The sequence below is a fragment of the Microtus oregoni genome, unplaced genomic scaffold, assembly GCF_018167655.1.
Source record: "Microtus oregoni isolate MIOR12 unplaced genomic scaffold, Mior012 000002F_ref0000024, whole genome shotgun sequence".
Lineage (NCBI taxonomy): Eukaryota > Metazoa > Chordata > Mammalia > Rodentia > Cricetidae > Microtus > Microtus oregoni.
In genome coordinates this window covers 5,792,219-5,817,363 of record NW_024543061.1, presented here as the reverse complement: position 1 = coordinate 5,817,363, position 25,145 = coordinate 5,792,219, and the positions used below count along the sequence as shown (strand labels likewise).

General features: G+C 39.8%; 1 long non-coding RNA gene across 2 annotated transcripts; it reads left to right on the top strand.

Annotated features, from left to right (window-relative positions):
* The first annotated feature begins 1,679 nt into the window (after nt 1-1,679).
* On the top strand, nt 1,680-24,503 carry LOC121439831. 2 transcript variants are annotated; one of them, XR_005973296.1, is made up of 4 exons: nt 1,680-1,972; nt 4,074-4,134; nt 21,361-21,524; nt 23,019-24,503. It is a non-coding gene; the product is annotated as an uncharacterized LOC121439831 (long non-coding RNA). The 2 variants fall into 2 exon arrangements; XR_005973297.1 differs by lacking the exons at nt 1,680-1,972; nt 4,074-4,134 and adding exons at nt 16,942-17,135; nt 18,071-18,372.
* The last annotated feature ends 642 nt before the right edge of the window (nt 24,504-25,145 follow it).

Here is a 25,145-nt window from a genome sequence, read left to right as displayed (position 1 = left end):
TATAATTTCAATCATAAGCTACTTTGAAAGCGACAAAGCTATAGAGAGAGTTAAGAGATCCATGATTGAAGGAGGTTAGATGATTGACATAAAGGAGTGTGAACAGGAGAAGCTCAGATTGTCTTTAAGCTGAGGATGCTGTAATTAAGGATATTGATGCCGTTGACACAAGCAGTACATGTGTAACTAGAAGAGTGGGCCTTACACACACTACAGAGCACGGGTAAGAATAAACTACCAGTATTAGCTCATCAGTTATAAGAAGGTGCAACATGAATGCAAGGCGCTAATCGCTGTAGACATTGCAGCAGCAGAGGGATCAGCTATCTGGAGTGCTCTGTGTCATTTGATCAATTATTCTGTCATCTAACTCTGTAGCAAAAAGGTCTAAACTCTATAAAAAGAATGTCATTAAAAGTAAGACTCAACGGGAATCAGGCAATAGATGATGTTTTTAAAAAATAAATGCTTGAAACACGTGCTACTAACACGGATAAAAAACACAATGGAATCCATGAGCAGCGACGTGGTGCCAATAGATTCTTTATGAAGGTCCATGACTCCACCAGCATTGGGAAGCTGGCTAGGTTCCCAGTGCCAGGCATGATTTACCTCGTGTTGAATGGTCTTTAATTACAATTAGGCAGCTGTTGATTTCTACCAACATGTTGAGGGCCACTTATCTATCTTTTTATGCATATCTTACTGTGCTCATAATTGCCATGGTTCCTAGGTGGTGTAGGACTGTTTACTTCCCTCCCTTGGCAGCTTGCATAGTATCTTCTGGAACAATGGAAACTAGATTGCAGGAAAGAGGCTTTCAGGTCAGATCCAGCTTGAGTCATCCAAGTCAAGTGTCTTAAGTGTGGGATGTCTTCAGCAATAGGGGCCTCCCTCGACCACTGAGAGGCAGCCAAGGGCTGCATCTATAATCTATATTGCTTTGGGAGTTACTTGGATGGCCTGACCAACCCTTCAAAAGGGAGTTTCTTCTCCTCTTGGAGATTTTGTTAGGGAACTAACAGAGCATTATCAATAAAAAAATAAAAATAGTGAAGAAATACTCCAAAAATTATTCATCAGCATTAACCATCAGGGGAACACAAAGTAGGATAACATTGAGATTTCATCTCACCACACTCAGAATGGGCAAGATTGGCAAAACCACTGGCAGCAAAGGCTGGGGAGTCTGTAGATAGGGGAACCCTTATTCTCTGTTGGTGGAAACATAAACTGGTGCAGTTGCCATAGAAACTAGCTTGGAAAAATCCTCAGAAAACTAAAAATAAATCCACCACATGGCCCAGCTATACCACTCTTTGGCAATGCCCAAAAGAATCAACAAACTATCTTACATAACTTGTTCAGCGATGTTTATGGCCACCCTATTCACAATAGCCAGGATATGGAAAATGACCTAAACATCCTGTGGTATAAATGGCCCCCATAGGCTCATAGGGAGTGGCACTATTAGGAGGTATAGCCTTTTTGGAGTAGGTATGGCTTTGTTGGAGGAAGTGAGTCACTAGGGTGTGGGCTTTGAGTTCTCAAATGCTCAGACTAGGTCTAGTGTGACATTTACTTCTTCCTGCCTGCAGATCAAGATGTAGAACTCGCTGCTCCTTCTCCAGAACCATGTCTGCCTGTGTGCCACCATGCTTCCTGTCATGATGATTTTGGATTGAATCTCTGAACTGTAAGTCACTCAAGCAATTGTTTTTCTCTATAAGAGTTGCTGTCGTCATGGGGTCTCTTCACAGCATTAGAAATCCTAAGACACAACCTTTAACATATAAGTGGATAATGAGAATATGATACAGATGCACTATGGAATACTATTCAGCAATAAAGAAAATTGGAATCATGAAAATTGCAGGCAAATGGATGGACCTAAAAAGGATCATATTAATTGAGGTGACCTGGACCCAGAAAGACAAATGCCACATTTTCTCTAATCTTCAAATCCTCAGATGTGAGTATACAATGTAGAATAACCAAAGAGACCAGGAAAGTGTATAGGGATCATAGGTAGGGGGAAGAGATTGAGAAGGGGATAGCAGGATGCAGCTGACAGGAAGCAAGAAACAGAGTAACAGGGAAAAGGCTCTAACTGAGGATTTGGAAGGGAGGCAGATCAAGACAGAGGAGGAAGGACAAATGACAAGGTTGTTTAATAAAAGAAATTATACTATTTTATATTTTAAAATTAAACTAAGTACATATAAATTTATGAACACAGAGAGAGAGATAGAGAGGTGGAGGAGGGAGTCAGGGAGTGAGGGAGGCGGGGAGGGGGGAGAGAGAGAGAGAGAGAGAGAGAGAGAGAGAGAGAGAGAAGATTAAAGGAAGCTAGGCCTTTTAGGCTGACAATGTTCCCAACAAGAACCATAGACTATCAAAAAAAGATAATTCCTAAAAACTGTTTTCATAAAGGAACACTTTGGAAATTCCTCAACAGGAAGCATGGCATAGCTTTGACAATACACCCACACATTTTCATTGTTTGGCTACCCATCTTAATCACCATATCACCTGTCTGCCATCCTTTGCTCTGTCTTTTCTTTCCCCTTGTAGTCTAACCTTGAATGTTGGACACTAAAAAACGTTTTCTTTAATTGAGACTTACATAGCTCTTGATGCAATAATCATGGTCATTATAAAATTAAGCAAAAAAGGAAACTTGTTCAGCAGATTCTCAGTTATGCAGACAGGACCTACAGAGCCAGGACAGACACAGCACAGTTAACATGTGTCCCCACAGACACACGGATAAAACTCACATGTTAATCTGGGAAGCTATTTTTCAACTGTGTCTGTGCCGGTTTGCTTTGGCCAGCGCAGCTCAGAACCTATAGGTTTAAAGGCAGTTCATAGTGGGCACGGAAAAAAGTGAGAGTAAACCTCTCAGTCTAGTGTCGGTCATTGGCTCCTCAGTCTCAGAGGAATGTGGGCTTCATCAGGCTGAGCTGACTCGTACAGGAGAAACGTGAGACTCAAGCAGGTCACTCTTCTTTGTTGAGCTGCTCCTTCTTGTCAAGCCACAGGGCTGCACGCTGTGGCTCTTGCTTGTCACTGGGAGCCTATCACAAAGCCCCTTCTGTTAAGACCCCACACCTGAAACTACCACCAGTCAGCGGAGCATAAACAGTAAGGTGGAGCCAGTATTCCAAAGCTCCCCGCGCACAATAGCCTCTGCTGTCACAGAGCCACAATCCCTGGCTCTTCGGGTGGTATATTTTTCCCCATCATATGCATGACAGAAAGTCTAATGGAGCCTGGAGTAGCTTTTAAGATCCTATAAAATGGACTGTTATCAGTTTCATCGGTGTCCCAAAATGTCTCCCTGGATGTCAGGGAGCCCACAGTGGCTGTATTTTCAGTCCTGGGGTCAGCAGGGAGCAGAAAAGAATTAGTTGAAAGAATTAGGGAGAGTGGCGGGGGCAGTGGGGAGGGGGCTGTTTGCAAACCAGAATACAAGCTCACTACTCACAGTCTTGCTAGATGAATGAGCACTTCTTCAGTTACCTTTGGATTATGCTTTATTTCAGTCTTTACAACTGAGACATAACATGTACTGTTACAAATCTGTTCTTTAAAAGACCACTTGACTTCTGTTCTTAGTGATAAACATCTTAACAACCTGAAAATATTTTATGTCCAAGTTTGGAATGTATAATATTTTCAATTACACCATAATATTGGGGAAAATATTAAGTGTGAAAGAACATTGAATCCCCAGGGAGTCACGCCTGCCATTTTCTAAGATTTAAATGGTGTGGTAAAATTGAAAAACATTTTGTGTGTTTTAAAAGTTTATTTAATTTAATCTTTAGATAAGATCTCACAGTGTAGCCCAGGCTTGACTAGAACTCGCTGTCTAGCACAGGTGTCTCAAGCTCATGACATTCTTCTTGGGAGGCCTCAACCTCCCACCTGTTGAGCTCAGAATAAGCTGCCATGTCTAGCTGAAAAAGCCTGTAAAATCTTTTTAAAAACTTACTTCTTTTTATTTGATGTGTTGAGTGTTTTGCTAGCTTGTATATCTGAGTACCACATGCATGCTGTGCCCACAGAGTCCAGAAGAGAGTGTGGAATCCCCTGGAGCTGGACTTACGGGCAGCTGTGAGCCTCCAGGTGTGTATCTAGGAAGCAAACACAGGTCCTCTGGAAGAGCAGCAAGCTCTCTCAACTGCTGTGCCATCTTTCCAAGCCTCTGGAAAGGACCTTGACATGCGGAGAGTACCACTCTATCTGACCTAGAAATCATAGTCCAGTAAGAATTGTAGCTACTGTTTTCACATGTTGGTTTCTATTAACATTCCCAGAGTTTCCAAAATTTATGAGGTGATAAATAACATTTAGGACCCACTGAGTACATGAGCTTAGAGCTCCTTCTTATTTTGGTTATTATTGAACATAGTTCTCTGTCCACAAGGTCAACTGTACAAACCTAATTTGTATACTCTTGCCTCTTAATCTAAGGATCCTATCATCTTGCAGGTAAAGTGTTTAAGTTGGACAGGATCGCATCCTCTAAGGCATTTGAGAGAGATACATCTGACCAAGGTGTCATTTATGGGTGATGACATTCTCCACAACACCCTTAGAAGCTGCTAACCACTTGCTTCTCATGCATGATCCCTGTCATATGAGTGGCTCTTCCCATATACAGTTTGCCTTTCTGTATACATGTCTTTATGGTTCTTCTAAGAGGCATGAATGTGGAGGCTTCTGAGGTGTCCAGCTTCTCAGGTTCAGGGCACAGCATTGCCTTTCTGGTTCTTCAGAGATCTTTCTAGGAACACAGGGCTCTCAGCACCTCTTTCCATGAACACAGATCTCTGCTTCTACAGCCTTCTTCTGAGGTTTCAGCCTCCCACACTGAGGGACTCCTTTGTGAGCCTTGGGAAAAAGGCCTTCGTCATTCCATGAATTTACCTTGCTTTTTCCCAAGGGGATAGACTTCAAGACACCATCGTGGTATAATTAGCCACTTTCTTTTTATCATGCCTTTCTCTTTCTTCTGGTCAATGAATTGAGCACAGACCCGACTATCTGATTGGATAGGGGAAAGAAAGGTGAGATTCAAAGTGGAGGGGGTAATTTATACTTCAAATCTATTATTCTGCCTTTCATGACCAATTACTTTTTACTCAGAATAATGCTCAACAATTTAGCATTAACTTATAGAATGCTCAAATGTTTGCTTGTTTTCTTAAATAAAACCCAGAAATTTAAGCACATAAGCTCAGATTTCTCTAATAGAGCAGATTCTCTGTGTTAGCTTGGAGAATTTCTCTCGTTAGTGTCTGGTTCTTCCTGTAAATGTTGGTGGATGCTTTGCAGTCACCTTTGCATGGCTAGACAGTCTGCTTCAATCAACTGTTACATTTATTAATTTGTGCATGAGGACCATACATGAAAGCCAGGACAGCTTGCGAGAGTTGGTTCACTCCATAATGTAGGCTCTGGGGTCCTTAGATTTGCACAGAAATTCTTTAACCCCACTAAGCAATCTCTGGCCTTTAAATAATATTTTTTTAAACTTATGAGTGGACATTATGGGCAGGGGTCTGTGATGCCAAGCTGTTTGAGCAGAGAATGAACTATTGCATGATCTTAAGCTGTGCTGAGGAATGGAAAGAAGGACTGTAGGCTGTGCTTTGGACCAAGGCTCTGCTTGCTAATGTTGCATCAAGACTATTGAGAGAACCACCTGGGAAGTTACTAGCAATGCATGACCCTCAGAATTACTAGGAAGATATGACACAAGGTCCACATGGCTGCCCTTTCACCAACATTCCGTGTAGCTCTGATGTGTGTTAAAATTTGGGAACTGCCGGATTTAAGCAAGTGATGCTGGAAAGGGGGCTTTGCCTCTGAGACTCAGTTTTCTCATTTGGGATGAAGGCTCATCCTCTGCTTAACCTCCTGGAAGGTGTGTGCCCAGGGAGCTTTGCTCAGTTCTATGATCATGACACAGCTCCTCGATCCTCTCCAGAACACAGACACACCCGAGTGTTTGGAGACATCATATGTCCCTTAAGAGGTCAAGAGGTAAGATAACAGGATGCATAAGATCCAGCCTCGCTGAAAGTCAGCCTGCAGTCGAAAGCTGAGCTCCAGTTCTTGGTTTTGCTCCATGTCTTACCCCATTTCTAACTTTTGCTAAGCTCTCAGTTTCTCCGTGCCTTGGCTTTGTAACCTGCGACATTAGGACCCTGCAGTAGTAACTGCTGTGCCACAGAGACAGAAGGAGATGGCATTTGTGTGAGAATGAGGTTACACAGGGCAAAGAATGAGGTTACACAGGGCAAAGAATGAGGTTGCTTACAGAAGGGCACACTGTGTTGGTGCCCAAGCAATGGCCATGCATTCTTAGTTAAGTATATTTCTAAGGGTCAGAGCCAGGGACACTATTTCTGCTTTGAAGGATCTTCTAAAATGTACTAGACATGTAAATTTATAATGTCAGAAGTAATGGAGACTTCCTTGTAGTATTCTAAAAAAGAAACAAAAAAAAGAAAAAATACATAAAAACAGATAATTCACAGTTGAGGGGTAGATCAGTGGTATAGAGATTGCCTCACAAATGAGAGGTCCTGCATTCAATCTCCAGTTCTGGGAAAAGAGGCAAATAAGTAATTGATAAGGGAAGCATACTTTAAAAATAAAAGAAAAGGCAAAGAGAAACTATCAGGTAGCAAAAAGTTTATCATAATATCACAAACTGAAAAAAAAATGTCTTATTAGTTAATGCATGGCAGATAGTAATAAATAATGGGGCTTGAGTCCCAGCTCTTGGCCAGTACAGGATGTGTGTGTGTGTGTGTGTGTGTGTGTGTGAGAGAGAGAGAGAGAGAGAGAGAGAAGGGAGAGAGAGAGAGAGAGAGAGAGAGAGAGAGAGAGAGAGATATCACTGAAGCCCCAGGAATACTAGGAGTCCAAGGCCTGCCTAGGCCACAGCAGGTACCAGGCCTGTTGGGGCTATGCAGAATTATACCTCAAACTAAACAAACCAAAGCTACAACAACAACAACAACAGACAAAACCAAAAGAAACAGAAAGGTAAAACCTCAAACATTTCATCTAACATAATTTTGAGAGGAAATAAATCTTGGATGAGAGCATGCGTGGGTGGTGAGCTTTGTAGCTTCTAACGAAGGCCTGAAGCTTGTCTGAAGGTGGATATCACCTTGGAAATGCAGACTGTTGCATGCAGGATGAGAAATATGTGGACACTCTGTATTCCCCTTTGATTTCGAGAGTGTCACAATACACAGGTCACCCAAGCAAACAGTATCTAAAGTGTTCTAAGACTCCCCGAGTCTCCTGGGGATGGTAAAACAGGATACAGCCTTTTATTCTCATTTCCCTCCATGAAATGCTCTCTCCTCTTCTAGGAACGCAGGCTGGTGACTGTGCATACAGATAGGCACTCACAATGGGGAATGACATTTAAGCATCTCACCTTCTATGCTCTACAGCCTCTCTGTCCTTTTAAACCTTGCTGCTGGGCCAAATGCAATGGAGACTCTGTGTGACTTTCCGTTTATCTTCTCTACCCAAGCTACAAAGTTAGTGCTCGAGTGTGTCAGGTATCACCTGGGGACTTGGGAGCGAGGCTTTTTACAGTGAACCCAGTCTCGTGACCTGTACCACATTGCCTTTGATTTGAAGGCGGGTTAGTTGACTACCAAGACAGCCTACTACATTAGTCAGAATCAAGTTCACCTGAAATGTGGGCACACAGTAATTGCTAGCTTGCCACATGATAGCTTCTGGCATACTGTTACACGCTGGGTACAAGTGCCAGTGGGAAATGGGGATGCTTTCCTCCGGCGTGTGCTGCCTGAGCAAGACTTTTCATTCACAATTTTAAGAAATCAGCAGTTGAAAGAGTAAAAATGATTCATATAACATTTCAATACTTTTTATAAAAAAACCATGTTGCTGCTTCTCAGTTTTCTCATAGCTCATTTTCTGTTTCTGTATGTGCAATGAAGTCTCAAAAAACAGATCTCAAACCATTTTAAAGTAAGACACCTGTATATTGCCATGTCTCTTAATATGGATATTGCTCTTTTACTCCCTATTTTTGTTTCATTTATCTAGACGAGGTCTCATTATGTAGCTCAGGCTGCCCTCCTACTCCTGATCTTCCTGCCTCAATCTATCAAGTATTGGGGTTACAGGCAAGCGCCACCATGCTTGATTTTGAGAGATTTTTCTTTTTTTCCTCCAACTGCTAATTTTATTTATTATTATTTATTTATTTTAGTAAAAGGAAAGACTAGAGAGCTAAAACTTTTCTCCCACTCTGTATTGCTTTTTTATATTTACTAAATTAGTATGTTACCAACTTGCTTTTCCATTAATGTAGATGGTTTCTTGTTTTATTGATTTTATTGAGCTACAAATTCTTCTCCACTCCCCTCCCTTCCTCTCCTCTCCCCTTCAACCCTCTCCAATGGTCTCCATGCTCCCAATTTACTCAGGAGATCTTGTCTTTTTCTACTTCCCATATAGACTAGATCTATATCTGTCTCTCTTAGGGTCCTCATTGTTGTCTAGGTTCTCTGGGATTGTGATTTGTAGGCAGGTTTTCTTTGCTTTATATTTAAAAACCACGTATGAGTGAGTATATATGATATTTGTCTTGCTGTGTCTGGGTTTCCTCATTAAATATGATGTTTTCTAGCTCCATCCATTTGCTTACAAATTTCTTTCTTTCTTTTTTTAAAGTCTCATCAGTTTAATAACAATAAAAAACCCCCAAATGGAAAACTGAGGGCAAGGGAAGTGGCCCCTAGGTAGGGGCAGAGGGATCCCTCTGTTCATGGCACCAGGCCTGGCCACAGAGTCCCCCAGTATTGCTGTTGCTACGAAGTTGGGGGCAACAATTGTCCTATGGGAGCCATTAGTCATCTGGGTCAGGACTCTTATTTCTTTTGGGATATGCTCAGCTTCTGCATGCCCCAATCTTGTCCAACAGGTCAGAGGTGAAGGCCTCAGTGCGTTTGTAACAGTCAACTAACAGCTCCTTCACTCTAGCAGCCAGGGTATCATTGCTTTCCATGTCTAAGAGTTCATCCACATCTATCTCCAGCTCTGGAATCTCCTCTTCCTGGCAGTCTTAGGGACGCATGAACTGTTCTAAAATCAACGCTTCCATAGCTAATTTGTGGTTGTACTTGAGGGTGACCTTCCCTTGCCTTCTCACTGGCAGTTGGCTCTGGTTAGCTGGCAGCTCTGCAGAGAGGATGGCGGGGGGCGCCCCAAATTTCAAGATGTCATTATTTTTCTTTGCTGTGTAATATTCCATTATGTAAATGTACCACATTTTCCTTATCCATTCCTTAGTGGAGGGGCACTTAGGTTGTTTCTACGTTCTGGATATGACAAATAATACTGCTATGAACACAGTTGAGCACATGTCCTTGTGGCACGATTGAACATCCTTTGGGTATATACCCAAAAGTGGTATTGCTGAATCTTGAGGAAGGTTGTTTCCTAATTTTCTGGGAAATCGCCACACTGACATCCAAAGGGGCTGTACCAGCTTGCATTCCCACCAGCAATGTAGAAGTGTTCCCTTTACCCCACATCCTCTCCAGCATAAACTGCCGTCAGTGTTTTGTTTTTTTTTTTTTGGTATTTTTTTTTTTAATTTATTTATATGCCGTCAGTGTTTTTGATCTTGGTCATTCTTACAGGTGCAAGATGGAATCTCAGAATCTATTGTTCTGATTTACATTTCTCTGGTGACTAAGGATGTTGAGCATTTCCTTAAGTGATGACCAATTTCTTGAGTTCTTTGTATATTTTGGAGAGCAGCCCTCTTTCTGATGTGGAGTTAGTGAAGATTTTTTCCCATTCTGTAAGCTGCCATTCTTTCTTGTTGATCACATTCTTTGCTTTACAGAAGCTTCTCAGTTTCAGGAGGTCTTGTTTATTAATTGTTTCTCTCAGCATCTGTGCTACTGGGATTATATTTAGAAAGTGGTCTTCTGTGCCAATGCGTTCAAGTACACTTTCCATTTTATCTTCTCTGAGGTTCAGTGTGGTTGGTTTTACATTGAGGTCTTTGATCTATTTGGACTTGAGTTTTGTGCAGGGCGATAGTATGGATCTATTTTCATTCTTCTATATGTTGATATCCAGTTATACCAACACCATTTGTTGAACATGCTTTTTTTTCTATTTTGAATTTTTTGCTTCTTTGTCAAAAATTGGGTATTAATAGGTGTGTGCATTGATATCTGGGTCTTTGATTTGGTTCCATTGGTCCTCCTGTCTGTTTTTATGCCAATACTAGGCTGTTTTCAGTATGTAGTTCTGTATTAGAGTTTGAAGTCAGGGATTGTGATGCCTCTAGAAGTTCCTTTACTGCACAGGATTTTTTTGTCTATCCTGGGTATTTTATTTTTTCATATGAGGTTGAGTATTGTTCTTTTGAGGTCATTGAAGAATTTTGATGGGATTTTGCTGGGCATTGCATTGAATCTGTAAAATTACTTTAGGTAAGATTGCCATTTTTACTATGTTAATTCTACCTACCCAAGAGCATGGGAGATCTTTCCATTTTCTGGTGTCTTCTTCAATTTCTTTCTTCAAAGATTTAAAGTTCTTGTCATACAGATCTTCCACTTGTTTGGTTAGAGTTACTGCAAGATATTAATATTATTTGAGGCTATTATGACGGGTGATAGTTTTCTGATTTCTTTTTCAGTCCATTTATCATCTGTGTAAAAGAGGACTACTAATTTTTTTGAGTTAATCTTGAATGCTGCTACATTACTGAAAGTGTTTATAAGTTGAAGAAGTTCCTTGGTAGAATTTTTCAGGTCACTTATATAAACTATCATATCATCAGCAAATAATGAGAGTTTGACTTCTTCTTTTATAATTTGCATCTCCTTGATATTCTTTTGTCGTCTTATTGCTCTAGCAAAAACTTCAAGTATTATATTGAATAGATATGGAGAGAATGGACAACCTTGTCATGTTCCAGATTTTTGTGGGATCACTTGGAATTTTTCTCCATTCAGTTTGATGTTGGCTGCTGACTTGCTATAATTTGCCTGTATTATTTTTAGGTATGTTGTATTTTGTCAAAGGCTTTTTCAGCTTCTAATGAGATGTTTACATGTTTTTTTTCCAGGTTTTTTTTTTTTAAAATATGTCTCAGGCCTGCTCCCTCAGCAGCGCTCCTGTGTACCTTCTTGAGGTGGGATTCCCCGCTGTATGCTGTGAATACCATTGGTTAATTAAGAAACTGCTTTGAGCCTATAGCAGAGCAGGGGCAGAATAGAGCTAGGTGGGGAAAACTAAACTGAAGGCTGGTAGAGTTAGAGAGAAGTCATGGAGCCACTGCTGGAGAAAGATGTGCTGAAACTTTGCTGGTAGGCTATGACATCATGGTGATGCACAGATTAAGGAAATAAATTAAGATGTAAGAGTTAGCCAATAAGAAGCTAGAGCTAATGGATTCAGCAGTGATTTAATTAATATAGTTTCTGTGTGGTTATTTCAGGAGTCTGGGAAGCTGGGAAATGAACAAGCAGCCTCATAGAACAAATTGGCACTCCAATATGTGCTAGCTAAATCCACATAAAACCTGCGAAAGCTTGGAAAGGAATTCTTTCCAAGATGCAGAAAAAAAAAAAAAAGCTTAGCTAAATTTTTTTTAAGCTCATGGCATGTGGTAGCTCCTTTAAGAAAGTTTTTTTCTGATTCAGTGGTAGCAGGAAAAAAAAGCTGTGTGGCTTTGAAACAGTGGCTTTCTTGTCCATGCTGCCAACATGAACTCTGGTTCTTTTAGGAGGCTGAGCACTTGAATGGAGTTTGTGGGCAATGTGTTGCAAGTTACTTGGTGGCAGCATGGGCCAACTGCTTACCAGAGTTGAGGTGGTGAGGACGGCTCCCACGTGGCAATCTCAGAGGCAGTGAACAGACTTCCGCCATGTTGGGCTGGGTGGGCCAAGCAGACAGGGCCATTATTTCCTCTAGCAATACCACTGTTTGGGATTTTAAGAAGCGCTTAGCAGTTTAAGAAGTAATCCTGGTCAGAAAAGGATTACAGATACACAATAAACACAAATTCAGATGAAAAAGACCTCTAAATGAGTCACAATGTTGGATAAATGTCCACAGGCTTGGGAGAGAAAGAAGAAAAAGAGTATAGAGAGTTATAAAAAAGGCAAGTTATTTTAAAAATAATAAAACAAAGTCTTTAAAGAGACAGTAAGACAGTCATAGATTAAAAGGAGTAAAAAAAACAAGCCACGTAAAGATGGAAAATACACAAAGAGTTTTGTGTTTTCTTTGAATTTTTTGACTGAAGAAGCTAGGTACAAAGAGACATTTCATTGCATGGGCTGATAATGCTAAGCTAAATCAACCTATTCTATTTAAAAATATCTTGATTGCAAAATTTTGTCTAAGGATTTGTTGCTTTGGAAAAGAGATTCTACTTTTGTATCCACAGAAGATGAGAACCTGTGGATTAATTCCACACTAATGTGATTTGATGGCCCAAGAGCCCCTGAAAGGTTGCCATTAACACATCCAAGAATACTTTGCTTAACAAAAAGCAGGAAGCAGTTTGGAAAGAACTATGCCCAAATTCCCCAAATGATTGTTTGTAAATGTTTGTTTACATTTAAAGGGGAATATGATATAGAGATGAATACTTTGTATTAGTATGGATCTTGGTCTATTGATACAAATTTAAGGTCAATTTTGTTATTTGTATATTTCTGCTCTTGATTAAGGTATTGTGTTTGTGAAGCTCATTTAAAAATGTAATGTATAATTAAGAAATATAGGTTAATAGATAATCATCCATAATAGCCAAGCTTGTACTCGTGTTAGCTAGGTTTCATATATATATTTATATGTGTTTGTGTTTCAGGTAGGGATTCTTCAAATATTTCAGAGACTTTCAGAATATGGCATTTAAAATGTTTTAAGAAGTTAGGACTTTTCATGACATGAGATACACCTGCTCCTGGCATCACCAATTACTTCAAGGAGAAGATGGGCACCAAAAAATCTCCTTATGGAGTTTGTTAGCTATTTGGGCAAGGAACTGCTCTTTCCTGGACTGCTTGATGAACTGAATATGCAGGATTCACAGAGAAATGCCTGCTGACATTGCTTAAAGAAGATGAGATAGTCCTTTGGGCTTTCTGCTTCATGAAAGAGTCTGCCAGACATTCTGCAGAACACAGAAGAAAGTGACTGACAAACTGTCAATTTAGGTGAAACTGTCATTGAAATTTCCTGTTTCATGGAAATGTCTGCTGGATACTATAGGCCTGTAGGCTGAAGATGGGTGCTCCAACATTACAGAAGAACTTTAGGTAACTGTCCAGGCAGCAAGATGTCTCTGTCAATTCTAAAATTTTGAAAGTTGATTACAATGCACTTCTTGTTTACTTAGGCAATATTATATCCTTCTGGAGTCTTTGATGGAGTTGAAAAATACATAGTTATAATTATAGTTTTCTTGAGTTATGATAAAAAATAAAGTAGATATAAATATTGTAACTGTAATTTTTGCTTGATACCTGTTTTGTTATATGTTATTTTGCTATATTAACGTTAAAACCTTCCTTTTTTATTTAAACAGAAAACTGGAAATGGTGTGGGAGGTCCTTCTGTCTATGTGTTGCTTTTATTGGTTAATGAATAAAGAAACTGGTTTGACCTGATAGGGTAGAGTAGAGCTAGGTGAGGAAAACTAAACTGAATTCTGGGAGAAAGAAGGAAGAGTCAAAGAGAAGCCATGGAGTCACCAGGCAAGAAAGACATGAGCTGCCATATAGAACCTTACCTCTAGGTCATGAGCCTTGTGGTAAAATATAAAATAATAAAAATATGAAATTAATTCTAGATGTAAGACCTTGAAGGAATGGTGCAGGAGAATTGTCTGTATTCTGTCAATCATGTTTTAAATAAACGCTGATTGGCCAGGCAGGAAGTATAGGTGGGTCAACCAGACAGAAAGTAGAGGTGGGGCCATGAGAACAGGAGTATTCTGGGAAGCAGGAAGCTCCGTTCGCACTCCTGCCCAGACTTTGAAGAAGCAACATGTGATCTGCCCAGCTGTGAAAGGTACTGAGCCACATGGCTAACATAACCCCATTAACATAATGGGGTTAATATAAGTGATAAGAGCTAATAAGAAGCCTGAGCTAATGGGCCAATCAGTTTATAACCTATGTAGACCTCTGTGTGATTTTCTCTGGAACTTGCTGTCTGTGGGGTACCTGGTGGGACAGAAACCCCAAGAATCAGGCCCCTTCGTGTTACACTTAAGTGACTGGCCAAGCAGTGATTTTATTAATACAGTTTCTATGTGGTTATTTCAGGAGTCTCGATGGCTGGAAAATAAACAAGCAGCCTCATACTACACCTGCTCCTATGGAAGTCCCTGCCTTAGGCCTGCTCTGTTGGAGGTTGCTGGCTTGGGCCTGTTTCTGTGGATGTCCCTGCCTCAGGCCTGCTCCTCAGAGGTCACTGGCTTGGGCTGGGTACAGCAGCAGTCTCTAGTTCGGGCCTGCTTCCTCTGTGGTTGCTCCCTTGTACCTGGTCTTGGCTTGTTTCTTCCCAGTTTTTCTACCTTTTGCCTCTGGGTTTTTATCTTTCTTATTCTGTATATATGACTTTACTTCTTTCTCTGTGGCTTGCTCTGTAGCTGAGTGGCTTGGTAACTAACCCCTGATGTCCTCCTTTCCTTGATCTCTCCTTGCTCCTCATTCTCGGTTCTCCTCAGCTACTCCTTTTAATCATCTCAGTCCCCCTAGTCCAGTGATACTATTGTCCACAGGGGACTGGTCCCTCCTACATGAAATCATGAAAATGCCCACAAACAGGCCCACAGGCCAATCTGAAAGACGTAATTTATCATCGGAGATCCCCTCTCCTCTTCCCAGAAATATCCAAGTTTGTCAAATTAGCAAGAGCTAATCAGCACTGTACAGTTATGAGCTACATCAAAAATAGAATACAAAATTATAGTCAATTATCCATAATTCTCATTTCCTTGGAAACAGGACCACTTAGCCTTCTAATACATAGATGATTCTTGCTAAACAGTTAGATTTCCCAGTGTATTATAAATCACAGGAGGAGTGAGTACATAATGTGCCATGCTATGAGAGGAGCTGTGAAATGAGGGGTTTGCAGCTGAGCCCTTTAGGAATGCATTCATGGAACTTTCTCAACACAGTCTAACAGTCGAGCAAACACTGACAATTGTGTAGTTATACTGAAGGAAATGTAACAGAGAACTATGTAGCTATATTATATATGAATGAAAGTACATATCTAAGAATCAAATTAAAATGTTCAAGTTTTAGCAGAAAAACAAATTTAATTTATAATATTTTGAATTTTAAAGATTTCTTAACCTCTTTTACTTTTATATACTTTAAAAATTACCATTATTAATTTCCTTGAATTCTTGTTTGCTCAGTGTTTTGATCATCATTTACTTAGTATTTAACTTTATTTACTTTACTGTGCTGTATTGGGTGGGTGTGAGGATGCTACATTGGACATGTGGACATCAGAGGACAACTTGCAGTTGTCACTTTTCTCTCTCCATCATGTGGGTACCAGGGGTTGACTTTAGGTCCTCAGACTTGACAGCAGGCACTGCTACCCATTTGTTTAGTATTTTAAATCAAACAATTGAGCTAGTAAGAGGGAATTTTAAATATCAATTTAAATTCAATTTTAACGACAATATTTTCCCAAACACATGGCTTATATATTTCACAGTTTGCTTAAAGTATGACTGAAATATTTTCCAAAGATTGTACTATCAGGTGAGTATATGCTAATATGGGTTGGATATGGTTTGACTAGGTTTTATGTGTTATGAAGTTGATCCCCAATTTGTAAAGATAATAAAGCAGTGGGACCTGGAAACAACCTAAATGCCCTTAAACTGAAGAATGGATAAAGAGAAAGTGGTACATTTACACAATAGAGTACTATACAGTGCGGGGGAAATGACATTTTGAAATTTGCAGGCAAATGGATGGATCTGGAAAGCATCATATTGAGTAGGAGATACATAATGAAAGAGGGGGGTGGAAGAGCTGCTACAAAGTATGAAGTGTGACTATAGATGCTGAAGAGGCAACAACACCCTCTGCCACCATGGCTAAAACGGAAGCCCTGCAGGTCAGAGATAAATTCCCTGCTAAGCCCCTTTGAGATTTCTGAGCCACAGAATCATGAACAAAGTAAGCATTGCTTTAAGCAGTTAAATTCTGAGTGACTTTCATAGGCAACAATCCATAACCAATATGTAAATATTGAACATGTTCAAGTTTTATTACCCTCCAAACTGTAACGTATGCTTTCTCTTCCTCTGTGGCACAATGCCAGGCTGTGACAGGAGTGCTGGCCCATAAACGTTTTCAAGGTAAATCTCCCTGGTCCTCAATACTCAAAAGTTAGAAACAGAAACTGGTGTCTATGTGATAAGTGCAATTATAAAATAATGTAATAATATGAAAAGCACGATTAATTATTACATTAGAAATTAGACACCAGAAGAAAAAGTACTCTTTAAGTCACGCACCAAGTACCATGGAACATTAAATGCACCTGGAATCTGATTCGCTCTTTCTCCTGTCTATTTGTCTATCTGTCTTTTTTATTGTGTGTACGTGTGTGTATGTATATGTGTGTGTGTGCAATGCTGAGGATGAATAGCCTTGGGCATATTAGGAAAGTGATATACCACACAACTACACTCTCACATAAATCTTTGTTGAATAAATTAGGGACTGGATAATGAGGGAGACAATGAATATGTGTGGGTTGTGAAGTTTGGGAAAGACCCTTGAAAGAATAATATGAACCAATGTCAATGAATGTTTAGAACTGTGTCATTAAAGACAGTAGGAGAAGAAAAGAGAGTGGCTCCAATGTGATAAGAACTGAGGTTGTCTGTCACTTGTCATCAAAGAACTCTGCACGGTCAGAAATGGAGACAGAAAGCAGCAAGGCTGGACGGGATCTCTAAATGGAAAAATCTCAGACGTCTACCTGAATGGTTTGGATGGAGTTAATTCCTAAACAGAGCCATGCCCTTCACATTAGGAGTCCAGGTATCTCTCAGACCCACTACTACTGTTATTCAGAATTGATTCTTCAACATAACTACCACATTTTACTCACTTTTTTAAACCCCTGGGCTTGTTTTATGGACAATCTAATTTTTATCAATAAAATACGGTAAAGCGTACATCTCATTGTGCTTTAAGGAGTCCCAAAGAGCTAAATTTTTTGTTTCGTTTTTCTCATCCCAAGTGTGCGTATCCCAGGTCTGTGTGTCTCAGGGCTCTGATCCCCAGGTCTGTGTATCTCAGGTCTTTGATCCCAGATCTTTATATCCCAAGTCTATATATGCTAGGCTTCTGTATCCCAGGTCTGTGTCTTCCAGGTCTGTATACCCAAAGCCTCTGTATTCTAGTTTGGCATTGGATTCTGCGTATAGTCAAGCATGATCTTGAATTTCTGATCCTTCTGCCTCAACTTCCCAAATGCTTGGATTACAGGCATGGACCACATCATACCCAGTTTATTGGATGAACTTGAGACTCTAACCCAGGGAGTCCTACAAGCTAGGCAAGGACTTTATCAACTGAGATGTCTCAGCCCAAGATCATTATTCTTGATGACTAGAAGTTCTAGTTTTCATCAGTTGCCTGTAATTCAAGGGAGTACCCTGGGATGCCATATATATCCTCATGCATTCATTCATTGACATATTTGCTCACATTTGCTATGGGTAGTATATGAAAATATACCCAAGTAGCATTAATCCCTCAAAGATTTTGATCCCTATTGAAATTCCAACAAATAAAAGTAGGTAGACCCCAGTCAGGAAGCAGATCGGCACCCTGTTCAACTCTCATTAGAGAAGCTTCCTACTACAACAGATGGGAACAAATACAGAGACCCACAGTCAGACATTATGCAGAGAGAGAGCTTGGAACAATCAGCCTTAAAAGAGATGTATCCATCAGATCTCTTTCCTCAGGGCTCAGGGAACCCTGCAGAAAAGGAGGCAGAAAGTGTGGACGACCTAGAAGAGATGGAGAACACCAAGGAAACAAAGCCTTCTAAATCAACATGATCAATACACATATGAACTCACAGAGACAGAGACAGCATATCCTGGACCTGCACAAGGCCTGCACAGATGGGACCCTAGAGCTGAAAGGAAAAGGGAAACAATCCCGATCCTTAGCTCAGAAACTCTCTCCAAGATATAAGCACTTGAAAATGAAAACCTAGTTTCCTCGGAAGAAGTCTCACTGGGAAGACAAACTGCTCTTGAGGGTAGGTGCATGTCAGGCGGTAGATGGCTAACAGCAAAAGAGCTTCACGGCAGCGTCTCTGCAGGTTCACTGTCTTACAGTGCCATGCCAGGGCTCTTCCTTTTCGTCTTTCATTTTATCTCATTATCTTGATTTTTGTTATATTTTTTTCTTTTTACCCTACATGTCCTTCACATGTATATTGTGGCTTCCAGTTTTTTTTCTTTTATGGAATTCCCAAGCGTTTGAACGAATGGGTCTCTGTTTCTTGTGCCTTCTCTTGGTTTTCTTTCCTCTGTTTGTTTTGTTCAATTTTGATGAGTTAGTGTTTGTTTTAACTTATTGTATTTTATTATTATCTATTAAAGCCTATTTGTTTTCTAATGAGAGATAAAAAGGGAGTGGATTTGGATGAGATGGGAGGTCAGGAGGATCTGAGAAGAGTGGAGGAAGGGGAAACTGCAATCAGGATACATATTATGTGAGAAAAACATATTTTTTGTTTTTATTAACTATATATTTTTCTCCACTCCCCTCCCTTCTTCTCTCCTCACCTTTTACCCTCTCCCATGGTCCCCAGGCTCTCAATTTACTCAGGAGATCCTGTCTGAAAAAAATGTATTTTTGATAAAAGGAAAAAAAACCGTAAGAATAGGCAAAGAAAAAAATCAGACTACTGTGGCTGTTGACATATTGATTTTGTAATGGAATTTTGGACAAATCTATTGAAGAAGCAGGGTAAAAAGTGGACTATATGGATTCTGTTTATGTTATTTAAAGTAAATTGTGTAGAGCAAGCTCAAATAAATACATACGAACACAAATCAAATGAAGAAATAGATATTAAATATGAAATGAATGTACGGATAGTATTAACTTTGGACTATTTCAAAGCTAGGCAAAATATTAGAACTGTTCTTTTTTATTACTTCTAAACATGGTCTCACTAGAGCCTCTTGTCAACACTACACACATTTGGTATACAGGTGTACATGCAGGCAAAATACCCATAAAATTCTTATGGGACTTGCTGTGTGCCCAGATAGAACTCAGGCTTGCCTTCTCCTGCCTCTGCCTTCTAAATCCAGACACTCCAGGTGCTTGCTACCAGGCCTCACTACGATTGCTCTGCTTAGATGGTTGTGGCAGCCCACCTGAATAGTGAAAAGATGCCGTGCTTCTGAAAGATGCAGGAAAGTGAATGGAAAAGCCCCTGCCAGGCTGGGATTATTCATCAATTATTACCCAACCATATTCCCAAAGGAAGCTCAAGAATTAAACTGGCAAATTTCAACACTAAATGAAAGTCTAGAAAATTATGATTTTTGTTTAAAGTTTTATAGTATGATCTATTTAGTTTCTAAAATACCTCATATGCTTTATTTTCTATGAATTATCTCTCCTAATAACCATATTTATGAACTTTAATAAAAATACTGTTGAGCTAGAACTCATTATAGTTTTTTAAACTTTATTAAGAATTTTATGGGTGTTTTGACTGCATGTGTATCTGTATACCAAATGTGTGTAGTGTTGACAGAGGCCAGAAGAGTGTGGTCGATCCCCTGAGACTTGGATCCCTGAGGACTGTGGTTACTGATAGTTTTCAGTCACTTCTGTGTCCTAGGATTTGAAGTTGGGTCCTCTAGAATTAAAGCTTGTTCTCATCATGGTTGAACAATCTCTCCAGTCTCCATCATATTTCTTTTGATAGTCCAAGATGTATATTATCAAAGGGAATGTGGTAGACTCCTATAAGAGTTAATTTTGTAAGAAAACTTGAGTGGGACATGGAATAACCATTGTTCTGGATGTGTCTGTAAAAACGTTCCCGGTAGAGATTAGCATTTGAATTGGTGAACTTCATGAAACAGATGGCCGTCCCCAACATAGGTGGGCATCCTCAACTTGTTCAAAGCCTGAATAGACTAAAAATGTGGAAGGAGGTTGAGATTTCCCTTCTGGGACTTTGGCCTTCTCCTGTTCGCAGTCGCCTCTGTCTCAACCTATGAACTCTATCACCAACTTGCCTGGGTCTTTAGATTGCACATGGAAGATTAAGAAATGTTTCAACCTCCATAGTTGTGCTGGCCCATTTCATATATTAAATGTATCTCTTTGTCTCTTTCCCTTTATCTCTTTCTATCTTTCTTATTAGTTCTTGAGAATTCTAATAACATACTATATGCTAAAACACTCCCTGGATTAATATGCCCTTCAAACCAGATCTTGTAAGCACTATGCATATGGTTACATATGATAACAGATAGTCATTAACATTAAATTTTATATCAGTCCTTGGAAAGGCTCTTAAAATCAGCAGGTGACTTAAACCCGTCTAGACTAGAACTAACTTCCCCGTGACTGTTAGCTGTTTAGGGTGATTACTCATTCAATGACATTTGGTATCAGTCCCACTACTGTTAGGAGACAGGTGTTGGACTCTAATCTGAACATAACAGTCAACCTTTTTATTTTGTTTTATCATAGCCAATAGATCTATGATTGAGTAAAAGACTTTATAATGTTCATGAAACTGGTTGGAAGGCAGCAGAGTACTCGAGCACATAGTAGTACATTTTCCTAATAGCAAGAGTAGGTGACATTGTTTGATTGCATGCTATATACTATAGTACTATAAATTTCATGAGGAATATGTAATCTTATGTTTAAAATAATCATATATAATATATACCCCCCCACACACACATTTGCTACTTCTTTCTTTTTGGAAGTGAAATTGAGGACTGGTCTCACCACTACTAACTAGTTGCTCAGAACTTCAAACCCAGGCTTGGGCTCCCAAATATCTACCTATTCTTTTAACCGCTATATTGACATTAGATAGTGAACAGATCTCATCGTGGCTGTTTTTATATGAGATTAGAATCAACCATTATTTAAAGATTACCCTTAGATCCTGAATACTAGTGGCAGACTTAACTTAGGGTAAGTGACTAAGTTCAAATTAACAGCTGTGTTTTCAATGAGTTGCATGTGATAATTACAGGCAAGCAAACCCGGGAAAACCTGCCAACACACTTTGGAGACATGAATTCTAATCACACCAATATTAAACATGAAGAAGTTACAACAATTGTTCCAAAAAATGGCATGCTAGATGAACTCATCAAGCATGAGAAAGAACCAATAGAATCATTTCCCACTGTTCAGGTAAGAATATAGCCAATTCAAACAGGAGGACTGATGCCTTCAGACTCACAGTACATGGGATTTCAGAAATCAGAGACAGCAATGCAGCTCAAAACCCATAAGAAATTCTATTGGTAGGTCCTTTCAAATAAAGCAGTCTTGACATAAAGGTCAATTGTAAAGAAGTTTAGGAAGTTGCTTGTAAATTAAAAGCAGAATAAACATAAATTAAATATTTCCTAGCATCACACATACAAGTATAAATCCATATGCAATTTGATTTCTTATAAAATCTTTCAGCATGACCCCAATAAAACCATTTAACTTCAAAAGGGACAAAGCCCAGAGCTCTGCCATGTGCCATGTGCTACACGGGCCGTTTCATACACCTGCCGTGGGTGTGTTTCTATTGCCAACACAGAAGACACGGGCAAAAATCCGTTCTAGAAACACTTTATCCAGAATTACAAACCTCTTTTCATGCTTATTTCTAGTATTGATCTGGATAACTTATCCTACTGCATAGATTGCAGAAAAGGGTTATGATTTTTATCTTTATTTTGTTTTATGAGATTACAATATAATTACATCATTTCTTCCGTCCCTTTCCTCCCCTCAGAACTTCCCAAATACTCCTCTTTGATCTCTTTCAAATTCATGGCCTCTTTCTTTTAACTGTTGTTACACGTATGTATTTAATGTATATATGCACATATTTTTAAACAACCTCGCTCAGTGTGTAAAATCTTACTTGTATATATGCTCTCAGAGCTTACCATTTGGTACTGATTAATCAATTGATGTGCTCTTCCCCCCTTCCCTGGGGAGGGTTACCCCCCCCCACCAGCTTTCTTCAGTTGCTGGTAGCTCTTTGTGCAGGGTTAAGGGAGCTAGAGGAACAGGATTAGAAATATTGCATAGAAATCATGACTTTATTCTTGTGTGTAAATTTTTGTAGCTAATAGATTTAACAAAAATTATGATCATGATCAACAGTTTGGCTCCACAAGTGAAAGAATTTGGGTGAAAACTGATAACAACTTTTTTTATGTGCAGAAAAGTCACTTTTTTATATTCTGAAAAGTAGTATCTTTATTCCTTTTTGACTAAGTATACTGCTATAAACATTAAAACTGGGACTGTATGTGGAAATAGCAAAATGCTAGTCCTTCGTTAAAAAAAATAGTGTTCGTTTTTGTCTTTTTAAAAGGTAGATCTCACTCATAGCGTAGGCTGGCCTCAGACTTAACCAGTCCTTCTACCTCAGTCTCCTAAATATTAGATTACAGGGTGAGCCACTATGCCTGCCTGCCTCTTCCACTCTGAGAACCCCCTTCTTCGAGCATCTCCGGAAGAGTCTGGAAATAAAATGTTTGTCATAAACAGGCAGAAGTTGCCAGCTCTTCTGTTAGGGGTGCTGGGACAATTTTGAAACACCTTTCTAAAATGCTATGTGTTGATGCTTCAACAGGATATAAATATCAACTAATTTGTAAACTTTTATTATTCCTACAGTTCCTGCTGGAAGAGTCTCAGTGAAACGAAGAACAGCGAGTGCTTTCAGACATGGGAGAATTACCTGAAGTGCTAGCCCCTAAAGAACACAACTGTGTCTCTTTCCCCTGTAGTCTCCTGCTTCTTTGGGGGTGTTTTCCAGTGAATTTCTCTGCACTTTAAAAAGTGAAGAGAGATTACAAAGTGTGCTTTAAAGTGCATTAAATATAACGTAAGGTAAATTAGTAAAACCTCTTGAAAAACTCTGCTCTCAGCTCGCCGGCTTGCTTCCTCTGGGGGAAGATAATGCGATTGTGTTGATTTAAAGGTTCTGTCGAGTTCTCTTAAGCATTCCTTTGATGCTGTGTCGCCCTGCCTCTAATAGACTGTTATTGCCCTCTATTGAGTTTACAGAGTGAGGGTAAATCTTTGGTGATGTGATTGAGCCTCTGCAAACTCAATATTGCTCACCCGGCCTTTATAACTCTCAGTTACTCTGCAGCAGAACAGCAAACATTTTCATTTTTACCTTTTTAGATTTTCATTCTTTGTTCCCGAAGCTGAGAGTATATATGCTTATACATGGTCTTCAATGTCTATTTGGGGCAGTAGTAACTCATAAACAAAAGAACACTGTCAAGTAGGTTTTTTTCTTTTTTTTAAATTATTGATTTTGTGGTTGGATCTTTTTTTTTTTTTTTTATTGTGTTCCATTAGGTTCTCAGCTCCACTATTGAACAGATAGCAGCTGGGGCAACTTTAACCCAGACATGTAGCCAAGGTCTAGTTGAAATATCATCGTAAAGGACCCAAGGACATGCAGAAGTGTTTCTCTGGCAACCGTTTTTACCTGGAGACTCAGTGAAGTTGTCTTCTCCTATTGAAGATGACAGACAGGAGGGCTATGTGACTGGAAGTAACAGCATAAGCTATGAGTAGTGGAGGAAGCCCTGAGTGAATGAGGACCTGGGTTGATGGTCGCAGCTGACACATCAGGACCGTGGCCAGGATCCTAGATTCATAGTTATAGGAAAAGGCAAAAGTCCCTCCACCCTGGCCCCATGAGTCTCCTCTTGTCAGAATGTGCATGTTCGCAGTGTGTCCGGAAGATGTCTACCTTAACTTCCTCCTCAGAGCAAGTTTATGGCCTGAACACTGCTCTTCTACAAAGGCTAATGCTAACTACACCTGCCTCCTGTTTGGCTGCATACAATCGACCCTGCTGCCTTTTTATGCTTGTATATAACCATGGTCCCTTGTTTGTCTGTATAAGTCAACCCTGGCTACTTGTTCAGCTACATGCAATAACTCCCCCTCACTGGTGGTTCAACTGTTTATAATAAATACTGAACTTCTGGGATGTTAAGGTTTCCTTACCAGAGCCCAGTCCACTCGAACCCAGCTTCTTTGTCTGTATATCTGTATGTGTCTGTCATTTCTTCATTCCCTTCCTACCCTGCATCAGGCCAAGTCCCTGGGATGTGTGCTTGGGCATGGTAATAAATAATCTAGCGTTTAATAATGCCTAACCCTGATATTCTTTTTGGGTGTCTTAAATTATTTTCTGCTTCTTTGATTAAACTTCTTGCAAAAATTAGTAGTTTTCACTGAAGCATAATTCAAGTTATAGTTTAAAACTGTTTATCAAGACTAGGGTATACAGTATATATGTAGCATACCCAAAGCTCTGGATTTGACCCCTAGCACAGTAAACCAGCCTCTGCCCTCCTCCAAAACACCTCCACTTGCCTATAAACTGAGGTTGGATTACTGCTACTACTATTATCACTGCTACTACTTCTACTACTAAGCTATCTAAGACAAGTGTGTTAAGATCATGTGTTCAAGCTCTCCTTTGAACCCACTACGTAGCGAGAATAGCTTTGAACTCCTGATGCTCCTCTCTTCATCTCTTAAGTACTGCAATTACAAACATGGGCCACCATGCCCAGCTTAAAGTAAGGTGTCATGTGCTCTATTGATATGGCTCTTTCTCCTGCTGTTTTAAGAGATACAGTCACGCAGTTTGGGAGCAGATATGAGTTGGTAAGTCCTTGGTGATTGCTCTTCCTGCCATTCCTTCCTAACCGTGATGAACTGTACCCTGTGTATAATTGCCTATTTGTTGTGGTTTGAAAGTGAACGATC